The 21355-nt window shown below is 39.7% G+C and overlaps 1 long non-coding RNA gene across 3 annotated transcripts in view; it reads left to right on the top strand.

Moving 5' to 3' along the window:
• Nucleotides 1–487: 487 nt before the first annotated feature.
• LOC129150242 (uncharacterized) overlaps nucleotides 488–21355 on the top strand; it is a 203839-nt gene continuing 182971 nt past the window's right edge. For all 3 annotated transcript variants that reach the window (XR_008556972.1, XR_008556970.1, XR_008556971.1), the window contains exon 1: nucleotides 488–585. This is a non-coding gene — a long non-coding RNA (uncharacterized LOC129150242). The remainder of the gene's footprint in view (nucleotides 586–21355) is intronic.

The following is a 21355-nucleotide window of genomic DNA, read 5'->3' as shown; positions in this document are numbered from 1 at the left end:
AGCTAGTTGCTAGAAATATACCAACAAATGAGAAAGGTAAGTTATTGGCTGTGACAGAGTTTACAATTCTCAAAGTTTATATTTTTCTAAATATCAAGGTGCTCTAGGAATCATTTCCCCTTAGGATGCAGCCTGGCATATTAATTTTAACATTTTAACGTTGTTAAGCTGTGAACTTGGTGCATAGGACTCCATATAGTGACTTCAGCCCTTGAAGGCTGTTGCTTTAAATGTGACTCAAAAAAAAAGTATGTCCAGATCCTGTCCTTTGTTTTCAAACTGCTATATCAATTTATTCATAAGCCATATATGAAAACAGGGAGGACGATAAATGATTCACAAGTGAGAAACCAGGCATTCTGAGCTCTGAATCCCGTTTATGATGCCATTAATAAAGTATTATTAGGATTGGATGATTGTAGAGTTCTAAGTAATTGAGCCAGAGGAGTTGCTAGGAAGTAAATTCAAGTTGGTGGACAGAGGAATGTTAACATGTGATAACAGCTATACACAGTCCCGATTTTGACAGCAATAGACAGACTCACCTGGCATGGAACAAGACAACATCAGGTGGCTCTGTTTGAGGTAAGGATTCATGCAGCCAGAGAGATGAAGAGACTAAGCCACAGAATGTGACGACTCTTAAACAGGAGTGTCCCTGGCCAAGCTTGCATTTGTTGGCACAAGGATTACCCGGGGATTTTAGTCTCACCTTTACATATGCATTATGATACTCTCAATGACATTTAGAGACAAATTATGAACACTTGAAAGAGAGTGTACTTCATTAATGGTTTGATGGAAGTATTTTCCTTGTTCTTCAGTAACATTTATTTTACAGATTGACAAAATAAATGGAACATTATAAAGGATCACAAGTTTTAAATATATTCATTTGATTCTTTTTATTTGGTTCAGAGTCAATGTGTGAATGAAATTTACACAATTATGAGAGACTCTATCATGATTTCAGGAATGCTGTACCCACAGAGAACTATTAACCATTTGTGAACGCCTCATGATCTTTACACTTCCAAGCTTATCCTCGTCACCCACTTCCGGAGAGCTCTTTACCCAAGCAATAGTTTTATTTGTCCTTCATGGTGAAACTCATGTACCAAATCTTCTTTCATGTATGCACTCCACAATGCTTATTAGGTGGTCATAGTTTTCTAAGCACATTTCTCAGCTTAGAGAAACAGTAGTGAAAACAAGAAACAAGATTTTGCCTTTATGAAGCTTACTGTCTTTGGAAGAAACAATAAAAAATATTCAAATAAATCTATAATTTTAAATTCAAGTTGGTGTTACATAAAGAAAAAACCTAAGCAGGGTACAGAATTTCAGTGGGTTAACTTAGGTAGGTGGTCAGGGAGGCATATTGAGAAGAAAGTTAAGAAAATTTCCAAAAGGAATAGTAGAATGAGCCATAGGATATCTATGAGAAGAATATAGCTGGCACAAAGATAGGAGCAAACGTAAAGCTTCTAAGTTGGCACAAAAAGACAAGATCAGTAAAAGCAGAAGTGATGTAGAGGGCAGAAGTGAGAGGTGAGTTCTGAGAGTGAGACAGAAGCCAGATGAAGTAGAGCATTGTAAGGTCCTGGCATTGTATTTAAACTTTGTGTGACTGGAAGCCACTGGAAATTTTGAGAAAGGAAGTGATATGGTCTGTGTTAAGATTTAGAAAGGTCACATGACTGCAAAGTGGGGAATAGATTAAAGGGTCAGGAATGGAAATCCAGGGGGCCAGTTGGGAGATTATGAAAGATGATGGAGGCTTACACTAAAGTGAGAATAGTGAATGTTATGGATACTAATAAAATTTAGGCTGAATTTAAAAATTAGAGGCTACAGTACTTGCTGGTATATTGAGCATATAAGGAAAAGATAACAGCAAAAGATACATATTTGGCCTGAGCAACTGGATGAATGTGTTTGCCTATGGTGGGAGAAGACTGTGTGTGGAGGGGTCATATATCAAGAGTTATGTTTTAGCCAGGATACTCGATATTCTTAAGATGCCTATTAGGCATTGAGGTGGAGATATCAGGTAGATGGTTGAATACATGTACTTGGAGGTTGTGAGTCACCAATGTACTGATGGTCCTTAAAATTCAAGGGATTGATTGAGATTGCTTAGGAAAGAGTATACATAAAGAAGAGCGGAGGTTCAAGGTCTAAATCTTTGGACCCTGTATCACATTTAAATTGACAAAATAATAAAAGAGAGAGAGAGAGAGAGAGAGAGAGAGAGAGAGAGAGAGAGAGAGAGAGATGACGAAGAAATAATCACTTTATCCAATGAACTACCAAAAATAAAATAGGTCTGTAATATAGAAGCCAGTTACATTGTACTGTGGTTATTTTATTTTTAATTATTATGTCTCCCTAATAGGTTTATTACTTATTTTTGTATCAGGAATGCACGTCCCTGAGTTCACCAAATAGTAAACATTAAATAAATATTGTGTAATAAGTGTATACCTGATACCCCCTTTTGGAGGAGGCTAGGGGAAGGTCAATGGGAGAAAAAAGGAGATATATGTACTACTATATGTAATACTTTAAACAATAAAAAATAATGAAAAAAATAAAAAGAATGTGTTGAATATGTATTCTCAATTCAATAAATTTTCTTATATAAATCTCACAAAAATGTATACCTGATACATTTATTGTGACTTGGCTGAGGAAATTTTCAAAACATTTATGGGAAACAATGTGATGTAAAGCAATACTCAAATTTCCTGTTATTGGGAGACAATGATAATGTATACCTTTGTATATCAAACATTGCTGTGCTTCTCTAAATTCCCTGTATTACTGACACTACAACTATCTTTCAATTTTTCTTTACATCATTGTTTCTATATTTATAACTCCATCATATTCTATTACATATTACTTTTCTTTCCTTAGAGACTGAACACTTTTCCATCATCAACTTTATTTCATTACTGAACATGCCCTACTCATTCCAAATGCAAATCAGTTTCTACAAAGATGTGCAGTCACTGTCTATTGGGTCAATGGGTCAAACTTTAAGTTTTATATAGCACATGAGATTAAACACTATAGACAGAGTATACAGGTTGTCTGATAGCACACCTATACCCGAGGGCAGGTATCTGCAGATGATTGGCTTCCAGTATTTGCCTGCAGGAGCTCATTGAAAGTCAATGCAAATGAGGCCATTTTCCCTAGCAGAAGACATTAACCTGCAGGAACCTTGCAGGCACAGGTGTATTTTGGGACCATAACTGTGTACTTTTTAAACATATGTATAGCATTATACATTAATCATAAATGCCAGATCAACAACGTGAGGAGTACTCAATAAAGTAGGTGAAAGAGGAGATGTGTCAATAAGCAGAAGAGTACAATTAGGGAGAATGTTTCTGTCTACCTCTGTATTTTGTATGGCTCACCTCTACCATTATTCTGGCTTTCATTCTGCCATGACTATATAAAAAGATAATTTGAAAAATAATCTTGAAGACATGTGGATATAAGAAAATATAAGTGAAACAAATCCAACTTATTTAAAATTCTGTTATGTATTAAATGCAAGAAATTAATTAAATGTAAGCTAAGCTACATAGGGTTCAAAAGTAAATTTCTATTTCTGAACTGTACCAAATGTTCAATGCTAAAGTTAAATATTCTACAAGCTCAGATTGAGCTGCAAATCTTGGTAGCAGTTGAAAGGCTGTTCTATATATTTCCTGCTTTCTAAAATTGTTTGTACTTTTAGATTTATTTTATCAGTGAAAGCACTAAATAAACTCACCTCTATCCCTAACCACCTCATGGTGATCTTTTTCTAACCAAGAGTTTCTTCTGTACTTTCACAGTATGTGCTTCATCGTCACACACATGCTTAAATGTTGCCTTAGGAACCAACCATTTCTCTTATATAAGATTATCCCCGCCCCACACCTTCTCTTCACTTACATTATAACTTTCCATTAACTAGAAAATGTATTCTCTGTTTTCTATAGATCTTTTCACCTCTGCCTCCACAACACACATTCTTATTGAATTGAATTGCATAGAAAACTCTTTAAAATAAACTGTTTTGTGAATGTACAATGGAGTTTAATATATGTGATATTCTTGAGAGGCAAGACGGTATTGGAGGAGGTCTCAGAGAAGTTATAATGCTTTATGCGAATTATGCAGCACACAAATTAAAACATATATATGACATTTGCAAGGGATTTAGACTCTGCTATAATTTTATATGCAGGTGGATTCTTAATAAATATTTTTGGTGATAAGCCAAGAATGTGCTGTATATAGGATTTGAGCATATGCTGTGTGATATTAATGATAAAACATATGTTTAAAAGCATTTCCATCCAAGCCTGGGACATATTGCCTCCATCCTTTACTGAACATCTCCTCCAAAAAGGCCTCCTCATCTTGCAATAAAAATGTTTTAAAATCTAGGAACATTTCCTGCTCTAGTGGTGTGTTTTTTTTCCTGCTTGCCAATAACATAACCTTCACAAATATAAGTCTGATAGTGCCTGCCTTGCTTAAAACCTTTCCAAGTCTATAACATGGCACCTGGGACCCTTCACACATTTACAATCTGATCCTAATCTACTATGCTTTTCCTGACTTGTTTTTCATTATGCTCTCCACCCACCCTATTATGCAGTTATATTGTTCACTGTTCTCTGAACACATCATGAAGTTTCACACCTCCATGCTCTTTTTAGTACTATTTAATCAGCTTGGAATGTGTTTTCCAACCTTCCCTGCTTGCTGAGCTCAACCCAGACTCTAATTCCCTTCTTAGAAAGTTTTCTCCTCTGAGAGTTCATCTCGGATTCCCTGACCCCTCTCTGCCCTGTTCCACTTCATCTACCAGCTAACTGTTCCAAGTTGGCTACTCTCTTGTTTGCACTCTCACACTCTTCGTGGCTTATCTTTATGGAGTGTGAGAAATAGCACAGGCGACAGGGATAACCACGGTTAAGCAACATTCTTTAGGAGGTCCTTCACATCTATTCGGTTCATTCTGGATAGTGCATTTATTTTATTTTGTTTGTTGGTAAATAGCTTTTAAAATTAAGAAATGACATATTTATTCAGGAAGAATGTAAATATTAAAGTTTTACATAATAAAGATATGTAGAGAAAGTATAAAACAATTCATTGACCTCAGTTCCCTAATTTACAAATAAGCTTTTAAATAACTTGATGTGCATTCTCCCAGGGTTGTTTTTTCTATTCACATTCTCATCTATAAAGAAAGCCAGCTGGATTTTTTTAAAGAAAATTTGTATTTTTAAAATATGCCGCTTGATGTTATTCAATTTAGGTTCTTTGTACACCAGAATAGTCAGACCTACATTGTACATTTATTTCTTATCTTAAGCCCTATACCTTAAAACTTTAATGTCTACATAGGTATCCATACATTGCTTATTGTCTTTATAGGTATTTAGGCTGTTTCCAGTTGTTTATTACAGCTAAGAATGCTACAAGTGTATTCCCTTGGATATTTGCCTTTCCCCATTTAGGACACCAAAAACTAGGGTTCACCGTGTTCAGCTTTCTATCCATACTAGAGGCCCGGTGCACAAAATCCGTGCCTGGGAGGGGGTCCCTCAGCCAGCCCTGTACCATTTTGCAATCCGGGACCCCTCGGGGGATGTCTGACTGCCAGTTTAGAGGTTAGAAAAAAACCTTGTGAGAGAAAAACAAAACAAAAAAACAAAACAAAACAAAACAGAGGCCACTCCAGTGAGGTTGGGTTCTGAGGAGCTAGGGTTAACTTTCTGCATGAAGATTCTCCAGGCCAGGGAAGAGTGTCTGTGTGTGTGTGTGTGTGTGTGTGTGTGTGTGTGTGTGTGTGAGAGAGAGACAGAGAGAGAGAGAAGAGAGAGAGAGAGAGAGAGAGAGAGACACCCCCAAAGACTCCCAACTCTTTTGTTCTAAAGCACAAAGCTTTGCTTTCCCCACGTTTATTGCAAGTCTAAACACAAACCATTGTGTACTTCAAGCAACATGTATTAGGGAAGGAGAATGCAGCCTTAAAGCAAAGGGTGGAGGTGTCAGAGGTGAGTAACTCCTCTCGTCCCCCAGCTGAAGCTCCTCAGGGGCCTGCCTCTTTGCGAATCCAGGTTTATCTCTCAGTGCGTGGGAGGTTAGGGAGCACAGCATTATCCTGGGAGGGGAAGGTCATGGGGACTGCACTTGTGGTACTCGCCTCAAGTTTTATTTCCTCATCCTCCCGGGTCACTTTCAACCCCAACACTGATCCAGTTAATGGGGTTGGAGGTCTGCAGCTGGATGCCTCCAGGCTGAGAGCACGCTGGATGCTGGGTGGTCCAGCTCTGAGGCCCCTGCATCCATCCCCACCCCCACCAGCTTCCCGCCTGCAGGCAGCTCGGGGTGTTCCTGCCTGTCATGCCAAACTCAGTCTGACTGGGTGTGGGGAGAGATTGGGTGGCTCCACAGTGGGTGGCTCTGCAGCTAGTGCCTTTGAATTGTGCGCTGCTGGGGGGGAAAGAAAAGCCTCCCCAGAAAGAGGTTTTGCAAAAGCCTTCAGGGACCGGGAGGTTGGCCGGCCAGGGCCTTCCTTCCCCTGGCTGCTGGCAGCCAGCACCGCCCCCTGCCTGCATCCACCTTGGCCTGGCGCCACCCATGTCTGCTGCCACCCACCCCCGGTTCCCATTCCCCATTGGGCGATTGGCACCTGCTGGTTCAGGGGAGGAACCGGGAGGTTGACTGACAAGCCCTGATCAGGTGATCAGAGTGGTCAGTACGCATTATAGCGACCAGTCATTCTGGACATTCGGTCATTCCACTGTAAAGGTCGCTTAGGCTTTTATATATATAGATGAATAACAAAAAATTCATTAATTCATAAAAATAAGTTTTAAAAAGAGAATAGCTAATTGAACACATACTATGAAACATACTTTGCATATATCAATTTCTTATTCAAGCATGTAGCAAACCATAAATGTTAAATAGCAGAGTTCTCATATTATTTTTCAATTCCTCCTCACTTCATCTTAGAAGTCCTTTGTGTGACTAATGAAATTGCCTTTGACCTGATTTTCTTTTCTTTTATTTTTTTAACAGTAGTAGTCTTCCTTGTGTTTTTTTTTTTAAGTCTACAACGTACTTGCTCTGCTCCTATCTAAACTAGAATAATCTGATTTTTGTATTGAGTTCTTAATGCTAGTTAAAGATCGTTCCCAGTTTCTGCATCGCTATTGCTGAGGGGTTAAATGGAGAGTTCCATTTATTGCATATAAGAGGAGTGACTTTTCTTTAAAATAGTAGAGGCCCGGTGCACGAATTTGTGCATGGGCAGAGTCCCTCTGGGTGGCCTGCAGGGATCAGACCAAAACCCGCAGTCCAACACCGCCTGTAGCTCCTACCTGTCGCTCCTGCTCATCCCAGCCCCACTGTGCCTGCCGCAGGCTTGCGCCCAGTCAGTCCCGATCAGGAGAAGCTGCCGCAGCAGCATTCGCCAGCCATGAGCCCTGCGCCTGGTGCCCTCCCAAGGGGAGTGGCCTGTGGGATTGGGCTGAAACTGGCTCTCCGACATCCCCCAAGGGGTTCTGGATTGTGAGAGGGCACATGCCAGGCTGAGGGACTCCACAGGTGCACAATCAGGCTGGGGAGGGACCACAGAAGGTCTCCTGGGTGTGTCTGGCCCATCTCGCTCAGTCCCGATTGGCCGGACCCCAGCAGCAAGCTAACCTACCAGTCGGAGCATCCGCCCCCTGTTGGTCAGTGTATGTCATAGCGACTGGTCGACCAGTTGACTATCTGACCCCTGGTGGTCAGTACACATCATAGCGAGTGGTTGAGTAGCCTTAGCATATCATTAACATATCATGCTTTGATTGGTTGTTCGGTTGTTCTGCTGTTTGGTCTATTTGCATATTAACCTTTTATTATATAGGATTGCAAAATGCCAATTTCTTTACATTGGATTATGAAGGCTGTTACCATTTGCAGGGCTCTGAGGCATTCTGCTGGTTTGTTTGTTTGTTTGTTTGTTTGTTTTGTTGTGTGTGTGCTTTTTTGAATTGTATTTATGTCTCTGACCAGTTGTATCTTTGGATGGACAGCCACTTTTAATTTCTACTTATGCTGCTATTTGCCACTCTTCAGGAAGAGAAAATAGCCTTTCTTTTCAGGAAGGAGAGGAACTCCCCGAGTGGGGATGCTCCACAGGCAGACCCTTTTGGAGAAGCACTATTGTGCACCTCTCTGGCCACAGCAGCCTCTGCGTATACTATTTAACCCTTTCCTAGCTCCATGTCATTGGTTATAATGACATCTGTGTTCATGCACTATTGTATCTACTGGTACACATCTTTTTCCCCAGCAGGAATGTAAGAAACTTGTAGGAGGGGCAAGTTTAATAAGGTCATCTCTATTCCCTGTGCTGGGCAGAATACCTGCTCAAATTAGTTGCTTAATCATTTTTTGTTGAAAGTATTAATGTATATTTAAATGAATAAAGTTTATCCTTACTAAAGATGAATTATAAAAACAGTTAAAAACAGTGCATTTTAATATTATTTAAAGATATTTATCAGGTTGATTTCATTGAAATTGTATGTGTTGTTTGGAAAAAGAAAGTTAGCCATAGCTTAGAATTTTTATTCTCAAATACAATGTTTAAAATGTTCATAAGGGCACCCTGGCCAATGTGGCTGGGTTGGTTGGAGCATCCCATGCACTGAAGGGTCTCAGTCAGGGCACATACCCAGGTTGTGGGTTCAATCCCTAGTCAGAGTGGATATGGGAGACAACTGATTGATGTTTTTCTCTCTCTCTCCCTCTCCCTTACTTTCTCTCTAAAATAAATGAAAACATTAAAAACAAATAAACAAATAAACAAACACATAAAAATGTCCACAAAGACTTGAACAATCTTCTTTTTGGGGTATAACATTTTTTAAAAATAAGGCAGTTTTAGAACAACTTTTTGCTATGAATCATTGAAATCCAAGGGCCATTTTTAACCTCTAGCATGGCAGCAAGTTTTTGTTTTGTTTTTTTTCCCCGAGAAGGGAAAAAAAAGCTTATAAAGAGAAGTTACAGGGCTAGTAATTATTTGGAGAAAATAATGCTTATTTCGATAAAAGAGAATATTTATGCTTCAACTTGAGAATAACTTTCCCTAGTCATAATTATTCCTTACAGTTATTTTTTTCATCTTTATCTTAGGAGGCAAATTAGAAGCCAGCTAGAAGGGTCAATCTACAATTTTGTCACAACCAACTGTTCATCCATGTTCTCTGTGAATATGTTGACCATCTGATGATAGAAATAACATACAATCGAGGTAGCAAACTACCAGGGCTGTTCAAACCCTTCATTTTCATTTGTGCTAGTTGCTTCTACCACACTTCTGCAAATAATCATACATCTCTGTAGGAACAATTTTGAATGTCATTGCTCCTAGCAGATTTCTTTAAATGCACTCTTTGAAAATTCTGGCTGGAAATGATTTCTAAAACCATGTATATGGTACCTCAACCTCAGAGCCTGCAGGCAGTGTTGTCACCTCTCTTGAATGAGAGCAGGAGCACAGAAATGCAGTTTCCCTTGAGTTTAGTCTCCTGTGTCGGCACGAAGGGTAACCCATGTTTTGCTTTGTAGAAAATACTTTCTGGTCACTGGTAGTAGCTTCTATAAAAGAATTCTGTACACATTCACTGACCTTTGCAGGTATATTTTCTGATCACTTTGTATTTTTTAACAATTTTTATTAATTATATATGTGACAACTCTGATTTTGTACTATCACCAATTAATTTGCTCTCAGAATTATCTTTTGTCATATGCTTTCTCAATCTAATTTTTCAGGTAAGTGAACTGTAGAAAAGGAAACATCAGCCTCCACATCACATAAATAAATAAGTTCTGAGTTTCTACTTATGATTCTTTTGTTCAAGGACTACTAATATGTTTTATTTTGAATTCTTTCCCCACAGTGCTAATTATGAGTGAAATGCAGCAAGAGTTCTCCAGGGCTACTTCAAGACTGGTAGCCCACTGAGATTCGTAATCCTATGTGTCAGGCATTTTATATTGGTCTGTGTATTTGCAAAATATTTCTTCCCCTGTCTCCTTCCATACAGGAAAATAAGGAAGTATAGGAATATAACATATTCATTCTATAATATTAGGTTTTAAAAGGTCTAAATAACACATTGGGATGATACTGAATGTTTTTAGCCTTTAACATAAGCATTTTATCACTATGCAGGAATGTTTGAAATACAAGGCAATGGTATACCTTTACTAAGATGCTTTTTTTTCTGACTCAAAGTATTCACTTAGAAATCCTGAAACCCCATGGAATTACACCAAACTAGTTCTAGACATCCAGTTGTCGATTTTAGCTGACATATTAATCCATCTCTCCCTTGGCTGTGCTTTGGAAAGCCAACTGCACTGTATTAATCAGAAGGCTAGTGGATGAAAATGGATAACAACTTTATGAAAAGGAGGTGTGGAAGAAATGCATAAAATTTGGCTTAGCATTGAAGCAGAAAAATTCTAAATAATCTACAAATTAGCTGTCAATTCATATGCATTAATATGAGAAAGCAGCAATCTGAAAAGATACTGACTTAAATGAATATAGTTTTCAAAGAATTCTATATAATAAAACCCTAATATGCAAATCAACCGAACTGTGGAACAACCCACAGAACGACAGGTTGCTATGACATACACTGACCACCAGGGGGCAGATGCTCAACGCAGGAGCTGCCCACCAGTTAATGGGGTCGGAGGTCTTCAGCTGAATGCCTCCAGGCTGAGAGCATGCTGGGTGCCAGGTGCCTTGATTAGGAATCAAACCCGCAACCTTTTGGTGTACTGGATGATGCTCCAACAAACTGAACCACCTGGCCCGGGCTCTAGCCAGTTTTTATTTTTCTGGTTTATTGTATACTAGAGGCTTGGTGCACGAAATTCGTGCATGGGGGTGGGGGTCTCAGCCCGACCTGCACCCTTTCCAATCCAGGAGCCCTCAGGGGATGTCCTACTGATGGCTTAGGCCCACTCCCCGCAGTCTGGCCTCCCTCTGTAGGAGGCGACCAGGCTGATCAGGGGAAGGTGCTGCCCCCTACTGCTGCCACTGCCAGACACCACAGCCACCAATGTGTTTTCATCAACACGGACTCCAGTCCCTTCACCATGAAAAAATGACAACTTTCTTTAGGCATTTTTAAGATGTGTCTTTCATAGGATATGACATTTCTTTCTTTCTTTTTTTTATCCTCACCTGAGTATATGTTTCCATTGATTTTTAGAGAGCATGGGAGAGAGAGGGAAAGACAGAGAGAAACATCAATGTGAGAGGTACACTTCGATTGATTGCCTCCTGCTTGAGCCCTGACCTGGGCCCCGGCCAGGGAGGAGCCTGCAACCTAGGTACATGCCCTTGACCAGAATCTAACCCAGACCTTGCGGCCGGCAGGCCAAGGCTCTATCCACTGAGGCAAACTGGTTAGGGCAGGATATGACATTTATTAACCCCTCCAGCAGTGGACCTTCATTTTTTCCTCCAGGAATGAGGTAGAAAAACACTAGATCACCTTCTTGGATTATTATTACCCAAGTTACCAAGAACACTGCGAGTGGCGTACGGGGAGCTTAGCCAATGAGCAGTCAGAAAAGGTGTTTCCTCTGCAGCTCATGCACAGAGGCGGGACTGCCAGTGCACCACAGCTGGCAGGCACTATTCTCTGTGGGCCATGGCGGCTGGTAGGCCCTGTTCTCTGTGGGCCTGAGCCATCTGTGGCTTGCCTCACTGCACACGCAGTCCCCTCCCACCCACCTGCACACACAGCCTCCTCCTGAGCAGTTGTGATGTTACAGTGTCCCAGACAATTTGCATATTACCTCTTTATATGTATATACTAGAGTCCCCGTGCACGAAATTGTGCACGGGGGAGGTCCCCTCAGTCCAGCCTGCACCCTCTCCAATCCTGGATCCCTCAGGGGATGTCCAGCAGTCCGACATCCCTCTCACAATCCAGGACTGCTGGCTCCTAACTGCTCACCTGCCTGCCTGCCTGATTGTCCCTAATTGGCACCCCTGCCAACCAGATCACCCCTAACCATCTCTGCCTGCTGACCTCATTGCCCCCAACTGCCCCCCTGCTGACCTGTTCATCCCACACAGCCTGCTGCTCAGTCGTTTGGTCATCTCTCACTAACACCCCTGCCGGCCTGGTAGCCCCACGCAGCCTGCTTGGTCAGTCATTTGTTTGTTCCTCACTAACCCCTGCTGGCCTTGTCACCCCACTCAGTCTGTTCAGTCGTCCGTTTGGTTGTTTTGGATGTGATGGCCCCTGGCTCTTTATATATATAGATAGATAGCTAACAGTTTAATAATATTTTCCAAGTTATTATTAGTCCAAAATATACTTACTAATTTTAATCTTGAATTTAGTAGTGTTGTGATTTGCCCTGCCTCTGTAATTCTCCCCAAAAATGCATGTGTGGATTTATCAAGTATATATAAATTTATATATATTAATATGTTTTTATTGACTTTTACAAAGAGAGGAAGGCAGCGGCATAGAGAAATAGGAACATAGATGAGAGGGAAACATTATTGATCTGCTGACTTATGTATGCCCCCTACTGGGAATTGAGCACTCAACCCAAGCATGTGCCTTTACCAGAAATCAAACCAGTGACCTCTTGGTTCATGGGTTGCCACTTACCCACTGAGCAACACTGGCTGGGCTCAAGTTAGTATATTTTTATGACTCATTCATTTGAAGTAATAGACCTTTCAAAGTACACCTTTAATATAAGCAAATGAGCAAAGTGATAAATACCTTTTTCTACATTTTTAGTTCTGATATTTATTTTTTGGTGGAGGGTCAGGGAGGAAGCTTCCTTCTTACTCATCCTCCAGGTAGCCTTAAACTATTTGAGGTAGCATAATAAAAATGCACAGAAATGTTTTGTCTCTGGTATTACCTTATGGTCAGGAATGAATCTGGGATAAATATGAAAAGACGTAAGAATAGGGGAACTTGGCACAGTAGTAGGAATTAACAATTATAATTGTTCCTCACAAAGGTATTTTTAAATGCCTTTGTAAGTTTGGAATCTAAATTTTACCCATAAGTATTTTTTATTCAGATGACAAAAACATTTTAACATAATTATAGCTCTAGGAGACATTTAGACATTTTAATTTTACAGGTGGGTTTCCCATGATGACTGTATAGTATCTTCTAATATGTCTCTAAATATTAAAAAAACACACATAACCAAAACCTAAAGTACTCAGCTCCTTAGTGACTTATAAGCTATATTTGTCACCATGTAATAACAACCTTCCTCATCTGTTTTTCAATCTCAAGTGTCAGTTCCAATGTCTAATTTTATTTGTAAATTTTTAATAACATAACATATGTACTTTAGGCACGGAAAGAAGAGGAACATATTGAATAAATGGGATGGAAGGCCTCTCCAAAGCATGTTCCCTAAAATGCACATATATTGCTCAAATTCTAAGAATGTTCCCTGAATTTTAATGTTATGGTCCAATAAAATTATTGATAAATTCTATAATAAAGTTTAAAAAATAGTTGGCTTATTATACTGTACTTGTAGCATCTGAAAGCTATGTGTTGCTGATAGAGTTTGTGGATTTCGATGCAACAGTAGGAAAAGCTTTTCAGGTACAAAATAATGGTGGATGGAAACAGTCTAATTCATTAACAAGCAGTTCTTGAAGACCACAGGGAGGAATGGTTGGAGCCAATTCTGTGTGAGTAGTAGAGTATCTCTTAAAGACATAGCTGCAAAATTAATTCAAACTTAGAAATGGATGTCAAAGGCTGCATTATTATCTTACAAATGAATGCATCACTTTCTGAACACTAATACTTTACAATTATTTGCAATTTAGATAGATAAATAAGAAATACATATAAGCTTCACTCATACTTGAAGGATAATTTTAAAATGTCTTGTTGGTAAATTCTTGGTATCTATGTGCAGGGCTATAATATATTCCCTTGTTTCCTATAAAGCATTAACATCAATTCAAATTACCAAAGTTGGTCTAATTTTCAACAGGGATTTTGGTTAATTTCAGATCATCATAAAGACAAGCCAATATTTAACAGTGCACCTGAAGTGCCTGAAGTGAATGCTTTCAATGCTTGCATAGTAGCTGTGTCCTAACTTCTTAATGTAAAATATTTTGCAATATACCGACTCCAAAAATATGTCCACTCCAAAATAAAATTCTACCAGTTCTGTTCTTTCCACCATATAACTTTAAATCATTTCTTAGAAATTATTGACAGCTCAACTTCCAATTTCACAGATTTCAGAGGGAAATCAAATTCATTCTTGTTGAACCATCATTTTACATAAACTTATGCATGCATTTTATTTGTTATGCCGTTTTTCATGCTGAATTGTGCAGGGTTTTTGTCTTTATTTTTAGTGTTGCTTTGATTTGTTTGTTTGTTTACCTCAGCCACTGATACTTAATGATAGGACAGCTAACATCATTAGCAGGTTTGAGGAAATTTGTTATAACCTCAGAGAGTGCTTTTTTTAAAAGACAAAATCAATGAAGAGAATTCTGGGAGTGGGTGCCATCCAAAACTCACACAAAAATCAAAGTGAGTGCCCATGCACACTTACTGTACATAATGTGCCAACTTTGAAATGTTACCATTCAAATTTCTGTTCTTCATGTCGTTGGGATGAAAAGAAAATAGATGGCATGAAGTTAGGAAGGCGAGTTATGTGATCATAGACGTGAATCAGTTTTTGAATGTGTGGGCTACTCAGCGCTTGTTGCACTTGCTGGTTGCCAGGCTAGTTAAACCAACATGACCCAGAAGCAAGACTTTGCTTTCTGTGTTCTTATCTCAGAGGCCTTAAGGGAGGGTTTCTTACTCTTGCTGCTCTCAGAATGTTCACTCTGCTCAGTTACAAACCAAATTTACAAATCAACTCCATAAAAACAGTGTTAAACAAGAATCTATACTAATAAAAGTGTAACATGCTAATTAGACCAGAAGTCCTTCCAGAAATCCTTCTGGGGCTGCGAGGGAAACCCGGGTCCGGGGTGCCAGAGGGAAGTTGGTGCCAGAAGCTTGGGGAAGGAAGGCCTACTCTTGCATGAATTTCATGCAAATCGGGCCTCCAGTGTTAAATAATTACCTATGAGCTTTACCTGAACCAGGTAATTAACAGTTTATAAAGCCTTAGTATAATTTAAATTTATATTAGTTCACGAAGGATGTTGTCTGAGTTTTTTCCTTTTCGTCTACTTCAGTGTAGCAATTAAATTAGGGAGCACAAAATAAAAAGGAAGAAGTGTTTTCACAAAGACATCAATCAAACTAAGAAACTAGCTCTCATCCTGTTATGAAAATAAAGTTACATTTCTGTTAATTTTCTTTGTTCTTATTTATTCAATGGCGATATGGTTAAATCCAGGCCTTTTTATTATGTCATTAAATTATTTATAAATGAATACTGTTACAGTAACCTGTTAACAACATCCAACTAAAATATCTGAGAAAAATGCATACTGGGACTAAATTGACAAAGAGATGGTAATGATATTGCTGAATCAGCTAAGCATGCCTTAGTGCTTAGAGTAAGCATTTAGGCCTCTATTTCTCTCCCTCTCTCTCCATCTCTCTCTCTCTCTCTCTCTCTCTCTCTCTCTCTCTCTCTCTCACACACACACACACACACACACACACAGACACACACATCTAGTTTTCTCTTCCCAAGTTACTGTCAGATTTTTAAAATGGCATATTAAACTGTTGTTTCTGCTCTTTCATAAATCTTTGTTTAAAAATGATTGGGTACTGTCAATTAAAGTTGACAGAAAAGGATTCACCTATAAAAGAAGCTATGTTGTAGTGTTAATTAGTACCTAACATTTGAAGGTCTTATATTATCACTAGAGGCCTGGTGCATGAAATTCGTACATGGTGGGGGTGTTCCCCTCTGCCCAGCCTGCACCCTTTCCAATCTGAGACCCTTGGGGGATATCCAACTGCTGGTTTAAGCCCGATCGCACAAGGATTGGGCCTAAACCGGCAGTCAGACATCCCTCTCACAATCCAGGACCACTGGCTCCTAACTGCTCACCTGCCTGCCTGCCTGATCACTCCTAACTGCCTCCCCCTGATGGCCTGGTCACTCCCAACTGCCCCCCCTGCCAGCCTGGTCACCCCTAACTCCCCCCCCTGCTGGCCTGGTTGCCCCTTACTGCCCCCCCCCTGCTGGCCTGGTCACCCCCAATTTCCCCCCTTTGTCAGCCTGGTTGCCCTTCTTTTCCCTCCCTGCCGGCCTGGTTGCCCTTAACGCCCTCCCCACACCAGCCTGGTCGCCCCATGCAGCCTGCTGTTTGGTCATTTGTTTCCCCCCACTGCCCCCCTGCTGGCCTGGTTGCCCCCAACTGCTCCCCTCTGCCAGCCTGGTCACCCCTCACTGCCCCCGCTGCTGGCTTGGTCACCCCTAACTGCTCCCCCTGCCAGCCTGGTCACCCCACGCAGCCCGCTGCTCAGTTGTTGGTCAGCCCTCACTAACACCCCTGCTGGCCTGGTCACCCCACGCAGCCTGTTTAGTCATCTGGTTGTTTTGGTTGCGACGGTCTCTTAGGCTTTTATATATATATAGATGTTTAAAGATTTGTAGCTGACAGGTGATTGTTGAATTAAAATATCTGGAACTATATAGACTTTAGGGGAACACATGTATTATAGTCATAAAAATGGGCTTTGATGTCTGTCTGTTTTGACCTGTTTCACTGAGATAAACACTAGATGAGGCTCACCAGGAATTTATTTGTTATACTGCATTCCAGGCTCCCTCAAAGTGCATGTAATTTTCTATTTTTTCTCAGTGACTTCCTTTTAGCTTTTCTTCTTCCAATCTTTCTCTCTTAGTTTTAATTCTTAGGCAAACCCTCAGCATTCTCTTATCCCTCCTGGCTATATCCTTCTCCTCTTTATTCCCTCCAAATTTCCAAAGTTGTATTCTGTACATTGAGTTGTTGGACATAAAAGGAAAACTACCCTGCTCTTTATTTTTTCTGCCCCTTTGAACTGTCAAATATGCTATATAATAAACGGCTAATTATGCAAACAGACTGAACAGCGGAACAATCGGAATAGCCGAACAAATGAACAACCAGTTGCTATGACATGAACTGACAACCAGGGGGCGTGTGTGGAACATGGCGGGCATTGGCCATGGTGCGATGGTGGAGCAGGTGAGCGGGGGTGCCAGACGAAGGTGGGGTGCCAGTTGCTGTCATTGGGGTGAGCCTCTGATGCTTACTAAAAATTCTTTGCTCCCTCATGCCACGGTCCCCCCTGGTGCTCACACCTGTTGCCAGCGGGCGCTGGCCCACTTACACCCACTGCCAGCACTGGGCCCACTTGCACCCACAGCTGGTGCCAGAGCTGCTGCTCACACCCGCTGCTGGTGCCCGGTGCTGGTCCCGATCACTCGGCGCCATCAGTGGGTGCGAGTGGCTACTGCCAGCCCTGATCACCCCTGAGGGCTTCTTCACCCCCCCCTGCTCCTGTGGGGTGATCAGGGCAATCGCTCCATGCCGTCAGCAGGTGCAAGCGGGACTGTTAGCTCATGGGAGGGGCAGCAGTGGGAGCTGGGCTGCCAGCAGACAGGGGACTGGGGGCCATGGTGGGAGGGGCTGGACAGGGGCGCAGAAGATGGACCGAGACCTGCCCCTGTGCCTACCGAGTCTCACAGCCCACATTTTCTTTCAAGGTACATGAATTCATGCACTGGGCCTCTACAATATAATAAAAGCCTAAGCAATAGTTACAGCAGAACAACCAGAATGACTGGCGGCTATGATGCACACTGACCACCAGGGAGCAGATGCTCAATGCAGGAGCTGCTCCCTGATGGTCAGTGCGCTCCCACAGGGGGAGGGCCGCTCAGCCAGAAGCTGGGCTCATGGCTGGCGAGTGCAGTGGCAGTGGTGGGAGCCTCTCCTGTCTCTGAGGCAGCGCTAAGGAGCAGTGAGCCAAGAGGTAAGGAGCAGCGAGCAGGTGGGCAGTAAGGAGTGAAGGATCCCAGACTGTGAGAGGGCACATGCTGGGCTGAGGGATTCCCACCCCCCGCCAGTGCATGAATTTCATGCACCAGGCCTCTAGTTTATTAATAAATATGAAATTTGCTGAGTTTTAATTGCTTTGCTTAATATTTTAATACTGCAACTAAAGGCTCTCACTTTTTAATTCTATCTGCTTCACAAAGCCTGTATTAATTTTTGCTTTCTCTTAAGAGATTTGACACAGCTATAGTTGATATAGGATTACAATAATCCTTAAAATAAGAGAAACTGCTGACTTTGAAGTTTGTCAAATCTATAGTACATAACAATAGAAGGTGTCCAATTAATATTGTTTGTTATACCAAATTTATATTTTGCTATACTTTTAAGGTATGCATAGCCTAAAATATTAAAATAATCATATGAATGTTATTTTAAAACTGGAAAGAACATAAAATATATAAAGAAACAGAAATGTAACCATTCATAATATACTAGCACCCATTTGCACAATTCTTATCAATCTTTCTTTCTTTCTTACAAAAAAAAATGTTAAGGAAAATTAAAAATGTACCAATGTATGCAGTGATTTTGTAAATTTAAAAAATTCTCAGTTTACACTGAAACATGCTGGTGGGTGAATTGTTGAAATATTGGCAGGCATTTGAAACTAACAAATGACCGAGGCCTCTAAAGTATGCCATGACATCAGGTAAGAATGGCTAAGGAGTTCTTTTTCTTAGTTTACTCCTTTCATTTCATCCTCCAGGGTTTTTGAGATTGTTACTTCTTTGAGCATTTAAATAAACAAGCAAAATCTTGCAAGAAGTGTAGACAAAAGGATAGATTTGACAGTTCTAAAACATTAATTTGGGATTAATTCTTTTAATTTTAGCTTATAAAATATCATTCCAGATATAAGTTGTTGCTACTGGAGGTTCATATTCCTCCAAATTTCTGTTGCTCTTAGTAAACTTTCATGTAGAGTGGCCTTACAGTTATACTGTTCTATTAGCTTTAGAAATTTTTAATGTTCAGCAATTTTTTTCATAGAAGATTTTAAAAAGTCCCAAAGTAGAATTCTTTAAAATAAATTGTTAATATTGTGGATTATCTGAGAACATTAAATAACATGAGTTGTATAATCTAATTTTATGGATAAACATAACATCAAAATGTTTGAAAAAAGTTGCTATATGGGAAGCTATAGGGTAGTAGTTGCTATGTATAATGGAGCCAGGGCAGGGGGGAAAATGTGGCAGGGCCTAGTTGATGGAAGAATGGAATTGGTTATGTATATTTTGGGCTTATTTATATCAGATAATTTTATATTTTATTAGTCTGGCTCCCTTAATTTGAAATAAGTCAAATAAAACAAATGTAATGAGCACAGAATCTTGGTAATTTATTCTATATTGATCATAGTGTATATCATTATTTTATTTCAGAAACATTGACACAGTGAATGATAATGATAATAGCTAGTATTATTTTAATGACGTCTAGGTTTCAGCACAATATTAAACATTTTATTTAGACTATATTTTTAATTGTCCCTCGCAACAGCACTATGAGTTAGGTTGTTGGTGATACAGATGAGGAAACTGTGGTTATCTTGTATGTTGTAGAGCAGGAATGTAAGAAACATGCAATAGAAGTTCATAAAATTGTGTAAAACAAGATATAAAAATACATGTTTAGGATAAAAGTCCATTTTTAGTGTTGAGAGGCATTACTTCCTTCTGCTCTGCATTTTTGTAGAAAATCATTTCCAAGTCCCAAACTGCACTTGTGGGTGAATGCTTGATCTGCCCATATCAAAGAAGAATGTTATGTATGTGGTTCTCAAACATTTTAGGTTGATGGTACACTGGTGTTTCAATAATTCCCTTTTGGAATTCCAAGGAGAAAAAAAAAATACCTAAATATAAATACTTTATAGTTAAATACCATTACAGGCATGTGCCCTTGACCAGAATCGAACCCAGGACCCTTCAGTCCACAGGCTGACTATCCATTGCACCAAACTGGCTAGGGCTGATACCCACATCTTAACTCCCTGTTACACATTATTGATTCATAGGATCATTTTTTTTATCACAGCAATTGCCAAAATCCCAGCTTTGAAAAATGATGACATCATCAAAAAGAAAGGAGCAATCTAAAGCATGATAATAGATATTAAGTTGCAAAATTTTAAAATATTTCACAGTGGTTCTGTGAGTTTCTTGAAGTGCCCCATGGTACCTTAATACAATGTTTAGAATCTGAGGGACTATACTTTATGGACTGGTCCTTCAGGGCACTTTATTCATGTATGAGTCACTGTCTCCCACATTGGAAGAGTTTTCAGGAATTGATATTTTTCTTGCGATACTTTCAAATGTAGCTGAGAAAAGAAAATCATATCAACTTATCATTAAAATTGGATTCTAGCACACATTTCTGACTCTCAGTTTATCTGATTAAGAGAGAGAGGGAGGCAATAATACTGACCTGTATGGGTTATTCCAAGTTCTCAATCAAATAATAGATACAATTTGTATTCTATTTGACATTAATAGCCATAAAACTGAGGACAATCACTTTGCCTCTGTGGCCTTAAATTTCCTCATGGATGAAATGAGGATAATGAGCTAGATAGTCTCTGAGGAAAGTCCCAGAGACTAAAATTCTTTGTTACTCTGACACTAAGTAGATAACAAATTTCTTTGACTCAGTTTCAGCAGCATGAAATACCTTGCTGGTATCCTGAACATAGGTGTTAGCATTTACTAGTTATTAAGAACATATATACAAAACTGATTTGTAATTTATATCTTATTTCTAGATATGTTTATTTCCAGTGATTTCCCTTTTCTTACAATTTCTTTTGATTAAATTATATAACAGGGAGCAGGATTTTTTTAAAATCTTTTGAACTGCTATACACACCCCCAAGTAATCTATCAAAGACTTTAATAATGGAAGAGTCAGCAGTTTTGGAACTATGATTTTCTTTTACAGTAAGTTATGTACGTCAAAGTTCTTTTAGAAAAAACAATTCAACAACTATTGTTAATTCATAAGCGAGTATATCATCAGACCTAATGGAGTCATCAAAATTATGGTTCTTTATAAACTATATTTCCCTTGGAATACTAAAAAGGGAACAAATGAGAAACAGAATCTCAGCTTATTTCATCAAATAAGGGAAGAGATAGAAGAGTAGATATCTTTAAGGATGATGGCTTGTAACACATTGCAATTGCTAAC

This window comes from Eptesicus fuscus, chromosome 9 (assembly GCF_027574615.1).
Source record: "Eptesicus fuscus isolate TK198812 chromosome 9, DD_ASM_mEF_20220401, whole genome shotgun sequence".
In the NCBI taxonomy this organism is placed as follows: Eukaryota; Metazoa; Chordata; class Mammalia; order Chiroptera; family Vespertilionidae; genus Eptesicus; species Eptesicus fuscus.
Note: the sequence above shows the minus strand (reverse complement) of the source record. Positions and strands in the feature narration are given on the sequence as shown.